A 23,370-nucleotide genomic window follows, 5' to 3' on the forward strand; every position below is an offset into this window, starting at 1 on the left:
CTTAGCATTATAGCTGGTGTTTCCCTTCCAGTGAAAAGGTGTAGATTTTAATTTCCAAGGGTACCTGCTCTCCTTAAGGGAAGCATGAGTTCTCAAAGACTACTTACAAATTACACGGTCTATTTTGAAGAAAACACAAACTATTGTTAGGTTAATTCACCCTAAACTTAGAGCATGTGTTTAACCTATAGATGTTGATGTGATTCAAGACAAAATGCAAACTGCTAGTGAACAGCAAGTTTGAGAGATTGGAAGACAGCGTCTAATTCTTGAGCATTCTTAGACATGATGTGGGTGTAACTGTCAGGATTAGAAACTTGCTCCCAAGCAAAGGTTGTGAAGTAAACTCTTCTTCTTTGTGTCTACTTGAAAGGCTCAGCTACCAGAAGTCAAACAATATGGATTTACATCTCTTTTGTAAGTATCAAATACACCCACTCCGAAGTCAAAGATCCCAACTAATTTATTTAAAAAAATACACACTGAAGAATGATTCAACAGCTCAACCAAATACTGTTTCCACCAGGAATCTTTTCACCACTGGGACAAATCATTTGCCCTGCCCCACTTTTTCCTGACCCACACTAGCTGTTTTTCTTTGATGCCAGACATTGGTATTAAAATAAGTCAAATTGGCATGTTTAACATTAGATATTGGGACGCCTGGGTGGTTCAGTCAGTTAAGCGTCTGCCTTTGGCTCAGGTCATGATCCCAGGGTCCTGGGTTGGAGCCCCACATTGGGATCCCTGCTCTGCGGGAAGCCTGCTTTTCCCTCTGTCTGCTGTTCCCCCTGCTTGTGCTCTCTCTCTCTGAAATATAAAAAACAAAACAAAACAAAAACAACAATAACAAAAATTTTTAAAAATTGGATATATATCTAAAGACTCTAGTGTGCTTACCCTACCAGTGTGCTTTCCTCCTGGGCACAGAGCTAAACTACAATTTCCAGCTACCACTGCAGTTAGGTAAGGCCATAGAATATGGGCAGAAGTGATATATGTTACTTCTAGGCCTGGATCATGAAGAATCTCCTGTGTATGGTCCCTCTATGGCATCAACCAATTAGATTTACAAGAATGAGAAATAACCTATTTTGCTAAGCTGTTGAGATTTAGGGATTTTCTATTACAACAGCTATCTAATTAATACAGTCTACATGGCCTCACTGAGGACTGCATTTAAAGACAGATTGTAGCAAATGAATAACAGCATCTATTATTTATAAAGTATATACTTTGTGCTGGACATTATGCTAGGAACCTTACATTATCACATTAATCCTCATAACATCTCTGGGGTAGACACTATTATTTTCATTTTATAGATACAAAAACCAAGAGATTAAAGTGGATCAAGGTCATGTAATTAGTGTAGTGGATTATATAATTGTCCCCAATTATTGACTTCCCTCTTCATAAGAAGATTATATGTCTGCACCTGCTGCTATATGCAGGTGCCTCAGTGGGAGAAATATGCATCTCCATCTCATTGGCCATTCACACTGGTATGACACATGACTCGTTTTTGGTCCATGGACTGTGAGTGGATAACTTGAGCCATCCCTGAGCAGGACTTTCAAGAGTCGTTGCTTAATTTGGCATTCTCCTTCCCCTGACACTAGCATGGAATGCCCCAGATCAGACTCCAGATACAGGAGTGCAGAACCATAGCTGACCAGCAAAGGTATGTAGCTTAAAGGAGAAATAAACCTTTGTTTTGTAAGCCACTGAGATGTTGAGATTACCGTTACTGCACCAAAGCTAGTAAAAGCTGACTAATACCTAGAGCTTGATGCAAATGCAGTTAGTTAGATGCCAGAGCCTATGTTCTTCATCACTGAATAACACCTCCCAAGCACAATGTCACATTTACACACATTCCTGTTAGATGATATGAAGAAAATTTAAGCATCTTAAAAAAAAAATCAATTCTCATCCTGGGTAGGGAGAAAGTGGATGCCTGTAAGTTTAAAGAGGAAACTGCAACAGCACCAGGATTCAAACTTTATTTATAGATTTGTCTCTCACATTGCATATAATATGTTCAGATTTAGTGCCACAAAACAATTGTTGGCAAGGATATGGATCTTTTTATCCATAGATTCGTTTGCTGGTGAATTTTATAAAGTGTTCACACTAGAAGCCACATTTCTATGACTAGGAGTATGACTGGTGGTTAATATCAGTCAAAAACTATTCACTAAAAGAAAAACCAGTACCTTATGGTCTCTGGTTCTAAACACAGCCATACAGAAGTGATATGAAATAGGAGACTGAGGGGCTCGGGGGCTTAATCTGACTTGGATAAATATGTAGAGACATGAATTAAAGAGCTATTTGTTTAAAATATGGGGTTAATGTCATACATTGTAATTAAAAAAGTTGATTGATGGCCTTAATGCATCTGGACAAGATAAAGATTTGAAAGGTCATTTGAACACGATGCAAAATCATTCTCTCAAGATCTGAGAGAACTACTCAGTTCAGTAATAAATAAATAAATATCTACAATTGATTATCAGGTATGGTTAGATCAAGGCTACAGACAGTTTAGGGAATACTGAATACTCTTTTTAAGATGACATTGTCTTAAGAGCATAGGATCCAAGATGGCAGCATGTGAAGATTGTGAACACACCTCTTCCCATGGACACACCAAATCTACAGCTACATATGGATCATTTCCTTTTGAAAAAGGATCTGAAAATTAGGTGAACTGCTCTCCACAATAAAGAATAAAAGGACCACATTAAGATGGATAAGAGAGGCAGAGACACAGTCTTGAAAGAAACCCCACCCCTGGTGCAGCAACACACAGTAGAGAGGGATCTTACCAGAGAGGTGCTTCTTTTTGAGTGAGAGGTTGGTGCCCCACATCGGGCACCCTGATCTCTGGGAGCTGTACCAGAAAGATGAGCCCTCGGAATGTCTGGCTTGGGGAACCAATCAGGCTGACGTCTGGAGTCCCAAAGTGCCATAAGGAAACTGAGATTCCCCTCTTGGAGGGCTGGGGTATGGTCTCAATCACCCCAGACCCAGCAAAAAAGCAGCAGTTTGAAAAGCACTGAGATTATATGAGAGGGAGATTCATTTGCTGATCTGGAGGCATCTGCTAGAGGGGCGGAGCACAGTTGAGATATTCCCAGGAAATGGAGGTGCTGGGGGACACCATTGTTGCACACTCCACCTTGCCTGCTAGTACAGACAAGTGAGCTCAGACAAGGAGCCTCCCACTAACTTGCTTGGAAGGGCAGGGTGAGCTGCTGTGTTGCTTGCTGAGACTAGAGAGTGCAGGCAGTTGCAGCACTCCCCTGCTCCCTGGCTGGGGCTGGCAGTGCTGCTGGTCATAGCATTCTCCTACTCCCAACCTAAAGCCGATATGTGCGCTCAGAGAAAGCACTTTCTTGCTGCACTGCTGAAACCCAGAGGCATGTGCAGACATCTTCCCACTACCTTTCTGAAGCCATTGAGCTTGCCCTACCCACTACAATCTCCAATGCCTTTCTAAGGTCAGAAGACACATTCAACCCACACAGGGGACACTCCTCCATCACCTGGCTCTGGTGGCCACAAGAATTGGCATTCCAGAGCTCCATAGGACTGTAACAAGTACAAAGATAGCTCTTGGTGGGCCACTACCCCAGGGCAATGCACAGACAGAAGACAAACACTTCAGTCCTCCTGTGAAGAAGGCCTATTTACTGAAGCTGGAGCTTCGGTCTGAGGGACAGGCTTGAGGTTTCCTACACATCCAAGAGGCTAAAGAGGCACACCCAGGGAACAAAAGCAGGGAGACACCACCATTATGCACCCCCTTAGCCTTCCTACAGCTCAAAGAGACTTTCTGGAAAGCTTATACACTGTCTGAAGGCCTAATTTTTGCAACTGTTGCTCAGTGGAGACTTCCAGATCTCCTGGCCTGGAGGCCAACAGGGATTATGCTTGCAGCCCCACAAGACTGTATATATTTGGATATTGTAAAAACCACTACCTGAGGGTCTGACTTTCAATCAGCTTGAAACTAGATGTTAAACAGATTCCTCCCCTCAGAACACTGACAAATCTTGGCACATCCTCAACAATGGGGGCATATCAATAATAACTCAGGCAGCTTAGACCATCACAGAGTTTCAAGAAACAACCAAGAGCTAGGACAAGGTTGAACAAGAAGGTTTATCACCTATACATGGCCACTTCTTCAGGCCTGAGAGAGGTAGCTATTTTGCCTAATACACAGAAACAGTCAAGCAAAATGAGGAAACAGAAATATCAAATTTATTCAGATTTGAAGGAGAGATAAAGAGTTTACTAGATAAGCAAAAGCTAAAGGAGTTCATCATTACTAAGCCACCCTTACAAGAAATATTAAAGGGACTTCTTTAAGCTGAAAAGAAATGGCACTAATTAATAATAAGAAAACATATGGAAGTAAAAACCTCACTGGAAAAGGTAACGATACAGTGAAGGTAGTGGATTAATCACTTATTAAGGCACTAAAAAGGTTAAAAGACAAAAGTAGTGAAATTAACTAAAACTACAATAAATTTTAAGGGATACATAAAGCAGAAAAGATATTAAAATGACATCAAAAACAAAACGTAGAAGAGGAGTCAAAATGTAGAGTTTTGGGATGTGTTCAAATTTAAATTGCTATCAACTTAAAATAGACTGTTTTATACATAGTATGACATATGTGAACTTCATGGTAACCACAAACCAAAAACTTACAGTAAATACACAAAAGAAAATGAGAAACAAATCTAAGCATAATGATAAAGAAAGTCATCAAACCATGAGGGAAGAGAGAAAGAGAAAAAAGGAACAGAGAGGAACTACAAACACAACCAAAAAACAATGGACAAAATTGAAATAAGTACACACCTGTCAATAATTACTTTAAATATGAATGGACTAAATTCTCTAAACAAAAGACATAAAGTGGTTGAAGGGATTAAAAAAAAGATATCTACATACTACCTATAAGAAATTCACTTCAGAAGTAAGGATGCACACTGACTGAAAGCAAAGAGATGAAAAAAGATACTTCATGGAAATGGAAGTGAAAAGAAAGCTGGTATAGTTGTACTTATATCAGACAAAGATATAAAAGACAAAGAGAGGCATTATGTAATGTATAGGGGTCAATCCAGCAAGAAGGCAAAGCATGTATATATATTTATATATATATACACACACACACACATGCATCCAATTTAGGAGGACAAAAACATATAAAACAAATATTAACAGACCTAAAGGTAGAAATTGACAGCAATACAAGAATAGTAGTCAATTTTAGCATTCCACTGACTTCAATGTACATATAACTCATCCAGACAGAAAATAAATTGATAACATTGGCCTTAAATGGCACATTAGACCAAATGGACTTAATAGATATATACAGAGCAATTCCATCCAAAAACAACATAATAGACTTTCTTCTCAATGGCTCATGGAACATTCTTCAGGCTAGATCACATATTAGGTCACAAAAATAAGTCTTAATAAATACAAGAAGACTGAAGCAATATCAAGCATTTTTTCCAACCACAATGGTATGAAACTAAAAATCAATTACAAGAAGAAAGCTGAAAAACCTGTAATACACAGAGATTAAACAATATGTTATTGAACAACTACTGGGTCACAGAAGATGTCAAAGGGGAAATGCAAAAATACTTGGAAACAAATGGAAATAGAAATATGGCATACCAAAATCTATGGGATGCAGCAAAAGCAGTTCTAAGAGGTAAGTTCATAGCAATATAGGCCTATCTCAAGAAGCAAGAGAAATCTCAAACATTTTAACTTTACTTCTACAGGAACTAGGAAAATAAGAACAAACAAAGACCAAAGTTTGTAGAAGGAAGGAAATAATAAAGATCAGAGTGGAAAGAAATGGAATAGGGACTAAAAGACAATTAAAAAAATCAATGAAACTAAGAGCTGATTCTTTGAAAAGACAAACAAATTGACAAGCCTCCAGTTAGATTCACCAAGAAAGAAAGAGAGACGGCTCAAATAAATAAAATCAGAAATATAAGAGAAGTTACAACCAATAGCACAGAAATGCTAAGGATCATAAGACTACTATGAACAATTATACACTAAAAAATTGAAAAACCTGGAAGAAATGGATACATTTCTAGAAATTTAGAATCTTCCAAGATTGAATAAGAAGAAATAGAAAATCTGAAGAGACTGATTACTGGTAAGGAGATTAAATCAATAATTAAAAACCTCCTAACAAACACAAGCACAAGACCAAACAGTTTCACTAGTGAATTCTACCAAACATTCAAATAAGATTTAATGCCTATCTTCAAACTCTCCCCAAAAATTGAAGAGTAGGGAAAGCTTCCAAACTCATTTTACAAGGCCAGTGTTACCTTGATACCTAAACCAGACAAGAACACTACAAGAAAAGGAAATTATAGGCCAATATCCCTGATGAATGTATATGAAAAATTCTCCAAAAAATTAGCAAACCAAATTCAACAGTACATTAAAAGGATCATATACCAAGATCAAGTGGGATTTATTCCAGGGATGCAAGGATGGTTCAACACCTACAAATTAATCAGTGTGATACACCACATTAATAAAATGAAGGATAAAATCATATGATCATCTCAAAAAATGCAGAAAAAGCATTTGATGAAATTCAACAACCCCTTCTGATAAAAACTCTCAACAAAGTGAGTATAGAAGAAATGTTCTTCAACTTAGTAAAATCCCTGGAAATAAACTTAACCAATAAGGTGAAAGACCTGTACACTGAAAACTATAAGACACTGATGAAAGAAATTAAAAAGACATAAATAAATGCAAAGATATTCCATGCTCATGAGTTGGAAGAATTAATATTGTTAAAATGTCCATACTACCCAAAGCAATCTATAGATCCAAAGCAATCCCTACCAAAATTCAAATGACATTTTTTAGAGAACTAGAACAAATAATTCTAAAATTTGTATGAAACCACAAAAGACCCCAAATAGTTAAAACAATCTTGGGAAAGAAGAACAAAGCTGGAGGTGTCATCCTCCCTGATTTCAAACTATTCTACAAACTGATACTAATCAAAACAGTGTGGTATTGGCATAAAAACAGACATATAGATCAACAGAACAGAATAGAGAGCCCAGAAATAAGCACACATATGTGTTCAATTTATAACAAAAGAGGCAAGAATATACTATGGGGAATGGACAGTCTCTTCAATAAGGTGTTGGGAAAACTGAACACCTACATGCAAAAGAATGAAACTGGACCATTACCTTATAACATATATAAAAATCAACTCAACTTGGATTAAAAACTTGAATTTAAGACCTGAAACCGTAAAACTTCTAGAAAACATAGGCAGTAAGCTCCTTGACATTGGTCTTAGCAATGTTTTTTGAATCTGTCTCCAAGAGCAAGGGAAACAAAACAAAAACAATGGGACTACATCAAACTGAAAAGCTTATGCACAGTGAAGGAAACCTTCAACAAAATGAAAAGGCAACCTACTGAATGGGAGAAGATATTTGCAAGTCACCTATCTAATAAGAGGTTAATATCTAAAATATATTTAAACACTTCTGTAACTCAATAACAAAAACCATCTGATTAAAAAATTAGCAGAGGATCTGAATAGACTTTTTTCCAAAGAAGACATACAGATGGCCAACATGCACAGGAAGAGGTAGTCATTATCACTAATCATCAGGGAAATGCAAATCAAAACCACAATGAGCTATCACTTCATGCCAATCAGAATGTCTAATCTCAATAAGACAAGAAATAACTAGTGTTGGTGAGAATGTGGAGAAAAGGGAACTCTTGTGCTCTGTTGTGGGAGTGCAAATTGGTGCAGCCACTATAGAAAACAGCATAGAAGTTCCTCAAAAAATAAAAAATAGAACTACTATAAGATCCAGCAATTCCACTACTGGATACCTATTTGAAAAATCAAAAACTCTAATTTGAAAAGACATATACACTCTTTTATTCACTGCAGCATTATTTTCAAAAGCCAAGATATGGAAATAATGTAAGTGCCTACTGATAAATGAATGAATAAAGAAAATGTGGTGTGGGCGCCTGGGTGGCTCAGTTGGTTAAGCGAGTGCCTTCAGCTCAGGTCATGATCCTGGAGTCCTGGGATCGAGTCCCGCATTGGGCTCCCTGCTTGGCAGGGAGTCTGCTTCTCCCTCTGACCCTCACCCCTCTCATGCTCTCTCTTTCATTCTCTCTCTCTCAAATAAATAAATAAAATCTTAAAAAAAAAAATTTAAAAAGTACTTAAAAAAAAAAGAAAATGTGGTGTATATATACAATGGAATACTACTTAGCCATAAAAAAGAATGAAATCTTATCATTTGCAACAACATGGATGGATCATAAGTGTATTATGCTAAACAAAATAAGTCAGACAAAGAAAGACAAATACTGCATGTGGAATCTGAAAAACAAAACCAACAAAACCCTGTCACATAGATACAGAGAACAGATAGGTGGTTGCAGGGGGTGGGGGTGGTTGGTAGGAATGAACTGGGTGAAAGGGATTAAGAAATAAAACTTCCACTTATAAAATAAATAAGTCATGGTTATATACTATAGAGCATGGAGAATATAATCAATAACATTCTATTAATTTTGTAGTGTGATAGATGGTAAGTGGACTTATTGTGATGACCACTTCACAATGTATACAGATGTCAAGTAACTAAATATAACTCAAATAAAAAAAAAGATGACATTGTCCTTCTTTATTTGAGGGAAATAACTTTGTGTAATTAATTAGTGCTAGTAAAATGATATCAAGTATGTGTATATTCTAGCACTTTACCAGAGTATCATTAGAACACTAACTACAATTATGATGATCTCTTCTTTGTATAGGATCCTAATTATTTCTAGAGCTAATTATTTAATACACATTTTAAAATGTATTATCCCAAATGATTGCATTTTATTTTGTTTTATCTCCCTGAACACTCAAACTACAACTAGAAAGAAAACCTTAATTCAACAAGTGTCTTGATGATTTTTCAACTTAACTACCAATTTCTCTTTAATTGATATTACCAAATTTAATAATTCTGAAAAAATCTAGAGTGAATCAATTCTCCTTTGATATTTAAAATGACATTTGAAAATAAAGGAAAGAAACAATAAATGCCATATCAATAAGTTATAATAAGTCAGTTCCACAAACCTTGACATCCTGTTACAATGAGTTAAAAGACAAACAGACAAAAGAGCCCTTGGTTCAAAAGTGTCATTACTTTAATGCTGGTAAAAATATAGTAGCCTTAAATGCTAGCCTTTCCCCCTAGCTTCCTTCCTCTTCTTCTGATGCTCTCTAGTCTTTTTCCCTTATTAATTTGCATATTGCTTACATATCATTTGTAAGAGCTATTGAAAAGAGCTTCACCTTGCTTACTTGCCCATTTTGATAAAGAGGCTTTATCTTATTTCCATGAAGATTCACATAATCAAGATTCAACCCTTGAAAAAAGCAACACTTTCTACCCCTTAAAATCAGTAAATGGGGTTAAGTTTCAATAAAATCATATTATTTATTTTTAATTGCCAATAAATTTTTTTCTGTTGCTTATTAAACAGCTCTTCTGATGTCTTATTTTCTTTTATCCTATAAAGCAGATATAGTTTGTAAGATGGGGAGAATTTGAGAGTGAATTAAAACATTTCTTTATATTCAAAGGAAATAGCCTATGTAAATCCTATGTATTAAATAAAGACCTGGGTCATAAAAGTTAATATACATTATTTACTGACATTTAGGAAATACCAGGGTTAGGTGTCAAAATTATTTTTAAAAATATTATAAAAAGGTTCCAACTGCACAGGGATTAATTTTAAGTCTCCTTAACAAATCTTACTTGAAATGGGTGGACCAATTATTTTGGCTTATGCCATTGACTGCCATCAGGGCATAATGATACTTTGCTCAGCAATTAGCCACCCAGGAAGAAAGCAAGTCCTAGTTTGAAAAATTAGCACCGAATATATGAACATAGAATCTACCAGAACTAAAGATCATTGATTGAGCAATTTTCTATACCTCGATCATTTATATTCCCATTTTTTTAATTCATGAGAGAAATTGAGCTTTGGAACTCACAAATACATTATAAGTGATCTTTTTTATGGAATGACCTATATTCTTGTATGGCTTTATCTTCATAACTAATCTCTACTTCTCTTCTGCTGATAATACCAGATGGAGCAAAGCCAAAGTACAGTTGTTTTAAGTCCTAACAGTACTCCATGCACCACTTCTCTCTACTTTAGGTAGCAACTCTTTTATAAATTAAATCACGGATAAACTTATCAATATCCATCAGAAATTGAAATGGAAGAAATAGTATAACATCTCATCTTTTGACCAGGTTTGGAATAGATTGCTTCTGCCATCAGTAGAGATCACAAAAAACAAAAAACAAAAACTGGAAGGTATAAACACACTGTTTTAACCAAGTCCTGAGTGCTCTGCATGCATCATTTTTAGAAAGCAATGGCATGCCCACAGTTGGAAAGCCCAACAAAGAAAATCAGGATTCCTCTCATTTACCTTCATAGAGAACAAACCAGAACCAGCTAAAGACTAAACACACACACATAAGGGCATCCTCAAAAGAGAATAGCAGCCCAGTGTATTGTAAATGCACTGTCAGTATTTCCAACCAGTTGTCAAACTTTGAATGGGCTCTGCAATTCAAACTGTGCCTTGTAACACCTGGATGCTATTCGTAAAAGCGATCTATTAGAAATGTGACTGCCACCTTCCTCTACTATTTTTCCTTATCAGTACTGGTGTGTGTGTGTGTGTGTGTGTGTGTGTGTGTGTATCTACGACCAAAGATGAGGACAGCAGGACAGAGACCAGCTTTGCCCCAGGTGAAAGCAGAATGGCAAGAGAGACTTACCTGTTTTCTCTCAATGAATGCTGAAAGGGAACTCGAGTGATAATAAATCCTTCCCTCTTGCACAGTTTCTTCCTTGTTTCTATTAAGAGAAGTGACTCCCTCTCTGTTTCCTATGCCCTAGAACCTTGGAAATGTAGCTGCCCTACTCACATGTTGGCTTAAAGGTACAGTTACTGCTTCTCACCTCACTAGCATCCTCTCTTCCCTTTCCTGGAGCTCACCAGCTCCTTAGAAAGTCTGTCAGGTCTGGACTAAGAGTATTTTATTTCTCTACCCTCCAGGGTCTCAGAGCCCCTAGAAAGGATTTGGTTAACTGGTGTCTCACTGACAGGGTGTTCCCACAGTCTTTCTGTCATCGAAGCCCTATAAAAAGTGTAGAGGACAGTGAGAGGGTAAGGAATGAATGGATGCTTTTGAAACCAAAGGGACTTGGCTGAAACTAGGCAACTCTCATCAGAGACTGGTCCGGCGTGTGTGTATGTGTGTGGGTGTGGGTGTGTGTGTGCGCGCGTGCGCACGCGCGCGCTGCACCCCTTTGCTCCCCTGAGGACAGGATCATTCTCCATTCTCAGTTCAGCTTGGATCTTTTGCTGTTTCAGTGTTCTTGATTTTGCATAGTTACTCTGATGCACCGCCATGCGTGAAATGGATGATTTGCAAGCTTCTCTGTCCCACGCAATTCCGTGGATAATCAGATATCCAGATTCTGCACGGGCAAGAGAACCGTTCCTTTATAGAAAGTGATCGCTTCTGTCACCAAAGGAGCTAATAGCATTCTCGGGGTAGCCGACTGGGAGGTGGGAACCTGGCGCTTGTGCTCTGGCCTTGGTGCTGAATCCGAAACCTGCTGCCTGAACCATCTCAGTGGCCTCTGGACAACTTCGGGAGGTTTGAGTGGGTGTCCGCCAGTTCTAGAAGCCCCCTTGGGGGTCGCGGCCAGGAACTTGGGCAGAACCGATACCCTGGGACCCTCCACAGAATACCTGGCTGGCTTATTTCTTCGCCTGAAGCTGGGAAAGTTTTGTCCAATGTTTTTTGTTGTAATTGGACCTGCCTTCTCCCCTCCCACCTGGGTCGCCATGGAGACTCAGCTCTTTCTTTCTCCAGGCAAAATGGGCGAAGCTTAGTTAGCTGTGCCCTGACTACAGCAAACCCCTTTTTCTTTCTAATCAGCTCCTGGGTATCCCCCTCCTCTGTTTTTCTGCAGAAGAAAGGTAGGCACGGTGAGGAGCTAGTAGGGATGTGGTATTACACCCTATCTGGTGGGGGCTCCCCAGTACCATCAGACTTTGGATAAAAGCAAGCAGGAGACACTCACATAATGAATTTCTAACTCCCAAACATTGGAGTTTTTTTTTCTTTCTTCCCTTTCTCTCTCTCTCTTCCTTTTTTGGGAGTGGAGGCGGGATTCTTTGGAAAATTCTGGTATTTTGTTTCTCCATTAACCTCACCCCATTTCTGTGGCTGTTTCTATTAACATCTTCCCTCCTTAAGTGTCTCTCCATATTGAGGCTGGTACAAGAGATATACCTGTGGATCGACCCAAGGTTTTATTGGGTCTGGGGAATACTAATGTTATTTCTGTTAAAAAACTAATTCAAGCTTAATGTCTTGACGCAAATGAAAATATACCCAGGAGGAATCAAGTCAGGGGATTCGTCCAACTCCCTAAATGCCATAAACATCTCAGTTTATCTGAAAGGTTTCTTTTTCCTTCCAATTACAAAACAATTCAGTTTACTTCTAGGGAGAGCTTCCTATTCACTGTTTGTAGCCATCATATCACATCCCTGGTTTTACTGATAGACAACAGTTAGGAGTTATTGTTTCCCATTTTCTGCCTGTTTCTCCCCACCCCTCACTTTTCCTTTTCCTCCTTCTGATGTTCCCGGTCTCCGTCTCTGTCTCTCTCCTCTATGCAAAGAAGAACAAGGATACAGCTTTCCATAAAGACAATGGGCTTTTCCCAACTGTAAATGACTACACCTCAAGCCGCCCCTGCCAGTTAGTCAGTGCATTTCTTCTTTGCCAACGTATGTTGAAATGATGTCTGCAATAACTGACTGGGTTTCTCTGAGCCCAGGGCATGCAGACCCCTCCTCTCCCCGCCCCCCTTGCGAGTTTTCAGCTGCTAATGAAAACCGTAGGAAACAGATTTCCCTTCTGTTATGTAACTGGCTTCTCCCTCGCCTTTCCCTTGACTTGGGCATCATGTTTCTCATCAGCGTGGAGCATGCAGCGGCGGCGGAGACTGGGGAGGGGGAGGTGGGGACCCGAGGGCACGGAACGTTTTGCCCAGATTGATGCCAGCTTCTCGCCTTCGAGCAACTCAGCGCACCGCTTACCTTGCTGCGGACAGGGTGGTTTCACTCAATCATGATCTCCTCTCTTGGAACGGAGCAAGATTTAATAATTCACTACACGATGGATGGTGAGGGGAGAAAATAAAAAAAGAAAAGGAAAGAAAAGCTGGAATCAGATGGTCAAATTTCACATCAGCCCCGGGAGGCTGTTAGGAGACTCCATTCTCCTGGCGGTGCATCCAGCTCTGGGTCTGGCTTCCCGGTTCCCGCGGATCCCCACCCCTCCACCCGCCCAACCTCTCCGGCCAGGTGCGGCCGTCTGCAAACTGGCTCCCTTTGGCCGCGAGAGGAGAGGAGAGGAGGGCTGGGCGCGGGGTCAAAGGAGGGGCGGAGGGTGTGCGTCGGGCAGGCACGCGGGCGGCGGAGCCGGTGGAGGGAAGGGGGAAAAGGCAAAAGTGGCGGAAAAAAAAAAAAAAATCCCGGCTGGGAGAAAAGTGATGGGCCACGCAGGGAGACGTCATGAAAGCCGCAGATTCAATGAATGCTCCTCAATTCCAGCGGACCGGCTGAGCCCCGCTGGCCGCGCACGAACCCGCGCGGCTCCGTGGATAAAAGCGAGCGCAGCGCCGCGTGCTGGAGGAAAGCGGCCACAACAGTGTGTTCCAGAGAGGCAGGGGGCAGGGACGCGGAGGGGAGGAGCAGGAGGTCCGCAGACGCCTACCCGCCGCCCATACCCCTCCCCGGGTGTGGGTGGAGGTGGTGGTGGGGGAACACTCCACTGACCCCTTCCCAAACCCGAGCCGGCGCGGAAGCGACCGAACCACCCCCCACCACTCTAAAATGAAGCTGGAAACGTGGGGGCGCTCCTCGCTGGCGGAACCTTTTGGGTTAGCCTCCGGTTCCCACCTTTCCTCCCCTGTCACTAAGTTATTCCTGGAGAAGAGCCTGGACAGCAGCAAAGAGCCGAAGCTCGGGGATCACTTTTTGTCTGTTGCTTGGAGGGGCTCCATCTTTCAGGTTTTGTGCAAGCACGAGAAAGAGGGCCTTGTCTCTGTCTCCCTCGGGGCTGAAATCCCGGAGTCAGCCTAGGCGCGCAGTGTGCGCGTGGCCAGGAGGGGGCGCCACGAGCCGCTGGGGCGGGGTCGGGGGTGAGGGGCAGCGCCCCGCGGGGGTTTTCTCGTGTATCTCGCTGAAGCCCAGCCGGCTGCTTCGTGCAGCTGGGGTCGCCGCTGCTGCTCCATCCCACCTCACCCTGATGTCTCTTTAGGGGCACTGGAAACAAAGAAAGGGACTGTGACTTTTTTCATGCATAACCCGGCTTGCCTTCCAAGTTGATTTTGTCAGGATTTGGATAATTGCCTACTGGATCCTGTCCTTTGATTTTTAACTTGCTTTGTATTGTTATTCCAGAGATCACCTCACAGCGCTCCCCTCTGCACCCCCTCTTTTTCTTATGGTCATCACAAACAGTATTTCCACGTTTCCAGAGCTTTTCCACAACTTGCTTCTATCTCTGTAAACTCCACTCTTTTATGCCATCTTTTCCCTAGGGATAAATTGATTGACAACTAAATTTTAAGAGTAACGAATACCATTGACTAGTAATTTTGTAACGACAGTTTCGTATCTGGCTCTTCTTTTGCCTCTTTATAAAGTGCTTTTCTTCTCATAAGACACAGGATTTCTATCTCCAAGAAGATGACCCTATTCCAGAGAAAGAGTTGGTCGAGACCTCTTATTTCCAAGATCATTTTATTTTACATTTATGCGTTCTAATTACACAGCAATTCAGCCCTTCAAGAATGCTGTCTGCTTTCTAAAAATGACTTTGGTAGGGAGAGGTGTTTGCCTTCATTTGCATCCACGGTTATACACAAATCAACCGTGCCAACCCTGCACACAGCCTGTGAGCTCATATTTGTTGCTGATTTTCCCTGAGAGGTTGTGATCTCACTTGCTCTTACTTTTGAGTCACATATTCTGTGGACAGAAGATATTAGGATGGGTAATATGTGATTTTTATGCTCCTTAGTGCTTACCAGATCTAGTCATTGTCTTAGAGATAAAGATAAACAAAGAACAAGTGGGACTCATCAGTCCCCGAGTAAGTATGCAAGATGCAGGATTTCGGTGGAAACAGCCCTCCACCATTAAAAGAACAACTCACGCTGACTGTGTAGTTGCCTAAAGAGCATTCTATTTAATTTTTTTTTTTTTTAAGATTTTTATTTATTTGTGAGAGAGAGAATGAGAGACAGAGAGCATGAGAGGGAGGAGGGTCAGAGGGAGAAGCAGACTCCCTGCTGAGCAGGGAGCCCGATGTGGGACTCGATCCCGGGACTCCAGGATCATGACCTGAGCCCAAGGCAGTCGCTTAACCAACTGAGCCACCCAGGCGCCCTAAAGAGCATTCTATTTAATCTGTGAAGATGCTCTGGATATGCCTACTAATGTTCACTATATGCATTTCTACCAATTCAAGGATTTCTCAAGATTTATTTCTTACAAGACATCAGACTAAGTAAGTCAAGAGAGAGTGATAACCTCTTTTTCTCCCCTAATTTGAAACTGGCCCAAGTACTGTGGGCTGCACCTGAGCAAGAGTTTGTGTTGAATGAGGCGGATCACGTTAGCACAGCACGGGGTTTGACCAAAGCCAGAGACAAGAGCAGTTGGTTTAACTGAGTTCATTTATTCCTGAGAGATCTCAGGCAGTGATTGTCACTGGTGTTAACTAAGAGGGGTCTCGGTGGCATTTGAAAATCAGGCAAAAGCTGTGTTTCCCAGACAACCATTATAGCTCCTCTGAGCTTCCAAGAGCCCTGTCAGGCTACGCTGTGTTCAGCATGTCTGGAATCTCACTTAAAAGTCTATTTTGTGATTTCAGATGAAGCCAAGGCCTCAGGGTGGGGGAGCGTTGGGTGGGTGCCAAGGGGGGCTTCTAAGCCTTAGCTCTTCCTGCCTCTGGGTAGGTCAGTACTCCAAAGCTGACCAAGATGGTGGCTTCTAGGATTGATTGATTCTTTTTTTTTTTTTAAAGATTTTATTTATTTGAGAGAGAGAATGAGACAGAGAGCATGAGAGGGAGGAGAGTCAGAGGGAGAAGCAGACTCCCCGCCGAGCAGGGAGCCCGATGCGGGACTCGATCCCGGGACTCCAGGATCATGACCTGAGCTGAAGGCAGTGGCTTAACCAACTGAGCCACCCAGGCGCCCTGATTGATTCTTTTATATGGACGAGGTTGGACCCTCCCCCACACATCAAACTGTAATGGAGGCTTATTAGCTAGCAGAATTGACTAACTGAATTATCCCGACTGGGTGTCATTTGCTGTGTGTAATCTTGTTTTTCTTCACCATTGATTGTGGCAATTTACAACCCAATCTAGCTCCCTCACCCACGTGTGGATCTGGTCCTGTTTGGACAGGCTGACACCTGTCAGCCTGGGTGGTGGGTGGTGGTTTCTGGTCTCTGTCTTGTCTTGCTTTGTCTTAAGACTGTTGCTTGTTGGATATTGAAGCCTTTAGCCTGCTGTGGGCACCATTTCCTCTTCATCTCATTTCCCCACCCACCTCTCCCCTCACCCACAAAACCCAACACTAAAAGCATCTTTAAAATGCAAAGATAGGAGCATAATTTCTAAATAATTTATTTTAACTATAAAGGAACATTTTAAAGAGTATCAAGAGAGAAATTTAAGAATTATTCTGTTCTACAGCTCTACTTCCAATGGACTAGATCGATTCCATCCATGTTTCTTATTGAGGGAATATCCAGAAAGAGCTATTGTATTTCCTTTTTGGATTTTGAGGGTAAATTTTGAGAAACATTCTTTTTGTTTTTTGTTGTTTGTTTTTGTGTTTTGTTTTGTTTAGAAATACTTTTTTTTTGTTCAAGTTTTTATTTAAATTCTAGTTGGTTAACACATAGAATAATATTGATTTTGGGAGTAGGACTTAGTGATTCATTACTTACATATAACACCCAGTTATATGTAACTTATCACAAGTGTCCTCCCTAACACCCATCACCCATTTAGCCCATCCCCACACACCTACCCTCCAGCAACCCTCCATTTGTGGAGACACATTCTTTTTTTTTTTTTTTTAAAGATTATTTATTTGATCGAAAGAGAGAGAGAGAGCAGGGGCAAGGAGCAGAGGGAGAGGGACAAACACAGTCTGTGTAGAGTATGGAGCCTGTCACAAGACTTGATCCCATGACCCCAAGATCATGACCTGACCCAAAATGAAGAGTCTGATGCTCACCCAACTGAGCCACCCAGGCACTCCTGTGGAGATACATTCTTGATAAGTATCTCCAGGTGTAAGAAATTAAGTGCTTTTGCTAAGAAGGGAGTTTTAGATGGTTTTAAATCTGAGGGATTTTAGTGCTGATCATTAGCACTTTCATCCTCCAATTATTCAATTATTACTTCTCTTTCTTTGATAGACTTTCATCTCCTACACATTTCCTACAGTTACTTTCCTTCCTTACTTTGGAATTCTGTAGTATCCCTACTTATCTTAAATTATAAGTTTTTATAAGCATTTCCAAATTATACATTTTTGTTCTGTGGCTTGATAAATGGGTCCAATCTAAAGGCTTATTTGATGAATTCTTTCTTATAGAATGTTTTATTAGTTCATCATTTAGTAGGTATCATGCTTTTTAATCACAGTGTCCCCCCAAGGAATTCGTTAAAATGCAATTTAAAAAAGTCATAATAGCTTCAAATATAATATTTCAAAAGACCACGTAAGGTGATGATTACAAACAATTGCATAAATTAGTCTTCCTGTACCTCTTACTGGAAATAATTTTAATTAACATGGAACCTGTGCAACATAAACATTGCAGGCCAAAATAAAGGACTTAGATTTGTAAGATGTTCTTTCTGTAGTTTACCATGTGCTAAAATGCCCAGATTCTTTGTTTTAGGTTTTTGTTTTTGTTTTAACTGACACTTTTAGCAAAGAGGCTATGAGTTGGAGAGAATGAGATAAAGTTCTTTCTTTTATATGCTACTGCAACTGTGTGTCATCTCCTATAGTCATGCTGGGCACCAAGCAGAACTGGACCTTGTTTGCTCTCAGTAGAGGTTGGGCTTCAGCCTAGCTTTCACAGGCTTCCATGGCTCTCCCAACAGGGCCTTCCCAGCCTCCTTTCCGAGAGACACATCCCAGAGTCCAGTTCTAAATTCCAGATCAGCCTTGGTCATCTTAAGTAAGATTTATATATTTAAACAGTCTTGCCCCCCAGCATCCATGCCAAGTGATGGGTTTAACCAGGGGGTTCCTGCTTTATCATATCATCTGTAAAATGGTATTTTCAGGTAGGTTCTTTGGGAAGCAGACTCTGAAACGGCCTTTAGTGTGCTGGGTGTTTTTAGGGATGTTTCTCAGAATGTTATGTCTATGAGATCAACACCTATGGAAGAGAAGGTAAGGAAGTGTGAGTGAGAAGCAGGGCTGATCTCAGTCTTGGCTCATCCCACAGAGAGCTCCAAAGGTAAAATAAACCATTGGAATTATCCTGTATTAAGCCAAGATAGCCCCCACCTGATTGGTCTCTGGATATGAGCCTTCTGGGAAGGGCATGACTTTGGGCAAGGAGGCTTTAGATAGTCTGTATCTGGTGGCTAAAAACTGCCTGCTTATAACCTTTTAGCAGTTAGGTCAGTAAGCCCTCTCTTGAGGGAAGATCTTAGTGACACATCTGTCCATCTACCAAAAATGGGGATAATAGCATTACCTATTGCACAGGGTTCCTGTCACTTTTATCTGACATCTTATATGACATAATCCATATAAGAAGTGGAGCCCACAGTCTGGCATACAGTAGCGGCTTAATAAATGTGAGCTATTTATTAATGGGTGATGCTTGTCATTTTTATGATTAAACAAACTCAGGATTATGTGTTTTCATGTACCTCCAAGATTTGTATCCATGCAGTTTCAAGTCCCTCTCCAAGTACCAGAAAAATACTGAGAATACTTCTTATTGTCTCCAGCTAACGAGTCCAATCCCTGAAATTACTGTAGCTGGGAGGATGCTGTGCTAGACATGGTCTGTTGGCACCTAGCATCTGTTTCTACCCATTTCTGGTACCCTGACTTGGGAATCGGGTACATTAATTCATATTCAAAGAGGGATTTAATATCAGACTGGAAGTCAAGACATTTCCTAGAAGAGGAGGACCCCAAGGCTCTGGCATCAATTTCTTCTCCTTCAGTCTGAAAGGGAAGGGGTCTAGAGAGAAGTAAATGTTCAGTATAGGTAATATATATAATTCTCTAATTATACAATGTATACAATTCTCTAATTACACAAGGAAGTTAGTTTCTCACTTTGTGGGAAACAGTGGTAAGAATTATCTTTTTGTAGTCTCATAGGAGACTCTGGTAACTACAGACGGTGGTTTGCTTTTCCTTGCTGTGTAATTCTCAACAGTCAGTGGTTTATTTAGGTAGTTCTTTCCTCCTATTTTCTGTTTATTTGGAACCAAAGTGGGAGATGGAATATAGAGTCAGTAAAAATTCCCAAGTCCACAAGGAAAACAAACATCCCAGCCTGGAAGATACAATGATGCTGCAGTTTAGCATGGGATCCATGAAATTAACTGCTGGTGGCAAAGAACAGATCTCATTTGCAACTTCAAGTCCCCAAGCTGTTGTCACTACTTGTATTCATCTGCTGACTCAAGAACCACCCAGCAGCAGAAAAGAGAACACTGGTAAGAAAGACAATATAAAGGTGATAAAACCACAGACTATAGAATGTCAAGTCACCTTGGAGATTTTTTGGCCCCTTTTCAATTCCACAAGCCTTTCTCTGGCCCCAATCAAGAAACCCTAGGCTGCCTCTACCACCCGAACACTGTGATTCATTTCCACTTTCCAGCTCTTAGATTTGCCTTTTTTTGACCAAATTCAAGCCTTTAACACCTACTCTCAGACTTTTAGCTTGTTTCTTATCTTTGACACTCCCGGAGTAATTTCCCCTCTTCTCAAAGCTGTCGGCTCTCAAGTCTGATCCTATTGACTTATTCCTTCTGGTCCTTATCTTCTCATTCTGTCTCATGCATTAAATAGATTATTTATAGTGCCATAAATATGACAGGCATAAACTTATTTCCCATAGAATTGTATGATCCTTTCAAACAAATATAATTCAGGAGAGAAATATGATACAAGATAATAAGATGATGGGATAGATTCTCGTCCAAATGTTTCATGAGTAACAAGATAATAATAAAGCCTTTAGAAATTTCAAGGATCTTGGTAAAATTACTTAACTTTTTAGGCCCTCTAAAACAGGAATAATTATAATACCTTGTATTAGTTTTCTATTGCTGTATAACAAATAACTACAAACTTAGTAGCTTAAAAAAATACCCATTTATTAGCTCTTAGTCCTGTAGTCCAAAGTCCAGCAGGGCATGGATGGGTTGCTTGTGTAGGGTATCACAATGTGGAGATCAAGCTGTCAGCCAGTCTGGGAAAAAATCCACTTCCAAGCTTATTCTTGCTATTGTCAGAATTCACTGTCTTGCGATTGTAAGACTGAGGTCCCCATTTCCTTATTGGCTGTTAGCAGGTGGCTCTCCTTTGCTCCTGGAGGCTGCTTACATTCCTTGTCATGTGGTCCCTCCATCCTCAGGCCAGGAAAGGGACATAGGATTCTTCTCATGTTTTAATTCTTTGATGACTTCTGTTACTCTGAGTTGGAGAAAACTCTCTGCTTTTGAAAGACCCGTGTGATGAGATCAAGCCCACCTATATAATCCCTTCATTTTAAGATCAATTGATTTGGGATCTTAATTATGTCTGAAACATTCCTTCTCAACAGCAATTAGGATAATATCAGACTGAATAAGGGGAGAAGGTGTGTGTATACCAGGGCCTGAGAATCTTGGGGGCTCTCTTAGAATTCTGCCTACCACATACCTACCTCAGAGAGTTATTAGATGAGATGATACACAGGTAACCAAACCAATATATTAAAAGGGAAGTTTTAATGGAGATAACACCAAGAGATACTCATGGTTTTGTTGATCTGCTCATTCATTTCATTGGCATGAAGCAGCAGCTGATCCTGCAATTAATTGATCCTCCTTTCCCTGCCCCTTCCTCCAGCTTCTCTGACTCCTGAGTGTGTGTGTTTCCAGCTCTGTGATGAAGGATTTCTGCAGAACACTCCTGTCACCAAGGCCAGAGACAATAAGAACTGACATGAGGTTCGGTTCATCCTTGTGGGGTTCCAGACAGTTTGCATCACGTATCTCATTGCTGGTGTTGCCACATCTCTAGCTTGTCCTACAGCTCAGATCATAATAGTGGCTGCATTTTTCTTTCATTGTCTTGTGTGCCCCTTACGTTCAGCACATTGACAGAATGGACTTCATTACCTGGACAGGTAACTCCAACCTTTATTGGTTAGAATGGGGGCTCTTGGTGGTACTATCACTGTTAAGTTGCCATGGTTTTCCAGGACTATTGAACAAGGGAGTAATAAGAGGTGCCCCAGTAAATTCCTGAGTTCAAAGATAGACCTTCTTGCCCATGGCACTGGAATAACAACTCAACTTGTCTCTGGTAATCAGGATTGGTCACAGTAGCCAGGGGCTCCTTTTCCATCTGCTGGTTTAGTAGCATAAGGAGTCCCAAGGGGCCAGGGTGCAATCTCAGCTTCTAATGCATCAGAACTACTACTATGTTTTGTGGCAGATGCCTTCTTCCCTTGGACACTAGGACCTCCAAACCCATCAGGTCAAGGTAGTAGGATGAGAAGCAAACATAATTTGGTAAAATAGTGAGGGGGCCACTCCCCCCCATCACCCCATTGTCTACTGGCTATGCATTCCATACATTGTATCTATGGCACCAAGGGCACATGTATTGGTTGCCAGTTTAGGGCATTTACCACATCCCATAAGAGAGAACCCCGACCTCACAGTGACTGCTTCCCAGCTGGTACCATGACAGAGCTTTCAGAAGACCATCCCACCTTTCCACCTAGGCAGCTGCTTCCTGGTAACAGGATATATGGTAAGATCAGTGAATTCCATTGGCACGAGCCCATTGTCACTCTTAGTTTACCACAAATTTGACCCCTGCTCAGTAGGACACAATGACATGGGTAAGGGGGAAATTGTTGAAGCAACGAGGCTTGATGGAAGAAGCTCAGTGTACTGCATCTACTACAAATTGGCCTCCTGGTTCCCTAAGACTGGTTCTCTGCAGGGGATAGTGGCTTTGATAAGACATAAATACCTTCACATTCTGTGCCCATTCATTGAGGCCCATATATATATACTTCTTCCTAGACCCCATTATTATCAATTTTCTAATCCTGATGGCATGAATCAGGGCATATCTGTAACTCAGCCCATTTTTTCCTTCCACATTACAAAGAAAATTTAAAACACTACCCACATACCTGCCCACGGGGGCGGATGTCCCTTCACCACCACCTTTTCGGTACAACTTCTGTCTGGTATAAACAAATCAGGCTCTTGACTTTTCTTCCTTCATTAGCTGGTCATAAGAAATTCCTATTAAGCCATAAACATGTGTTGATGGATAAAAGGCAGAGCAGTAGAATCAATAAACGTCTGGCCAACTTCCTAGTGCAGTTTACTTGGAACTTCCATTCTGTTTCAACCCCAAGTCCTATTTACCTGTGCTAGATTTTCATACTAATGGCCCCCAGTGGACCATGTCCCTGGGTATCCAAGCCCTCTCATACTGACTGTGCTTGGACAAGTGACTTGCATTGGTTAATGGGGCATCAGCAAATATGATAAATGTTTGTGTACTGGAATTAATCCTCTTGGAACACTGTCCTGAGACTGTGTGTGAGGAAACCATGTCTGGCTTCCCTGAGCACGAAAGACCACAGTGAGACCTGCATTTCTCAGCTGTCTCCATTGAGACCAGTCCCCAGCTGGCCCTTCAGCTTAAAAATAAGGAAAAACCAGCATGAGAACCAATCATAAGAAGTCAACAGAATCATAAAAAATATTAAACTACTGTGTTAGTTTTGTTTGTTTTGATTGAAGCCTCAGGTTCTGGGGTGGTTGTTATTCAGCAATGGATAACTGAGAGAAAAATCAGTACCTA

The 23,370-nt window shown here is 40.9% G+C and overlaps 1 protein-coding gene across 1 annotated transcript in view; it reads right to left on the bottom strand.

The window, feature by feature from the left end:
• The window catches only part of KCNJ6 (potassium inwardly rectifying channel subfamily J member 6), a 260,887-nt gene extending 247,236 nt beyond the window's left edge, over nt 1-13,651 (bottom strand). The window contains exon 1 of the mRNA XM_081799984.1: nt 13,289-13,651. The gene's annotated coding sequence lies outside the window, so the exon portion shown is untranslated. The remainder of the gene's footprint in view (nt 1-13,288) is intronic.
• Nucleotides 13,652-23,370: the final 9,719 nt, after the last annotated feature.

This window comes from Leptonychotes weddellii, chromosome 1, assembly GCF_054177405.1.
Source record: "Leptonychotes weddellii isolate Sample4059 chromosome 1, ASM5417740v2, whole genome shotgun sequence".
Taxonomy (NCBI): domain Eukaryota; kingdom Metazoa; phylum Chordata; class Mammalia; order Carnivora; family Phocidae; genus Leptonychotes; species Leptonychotes weddellii.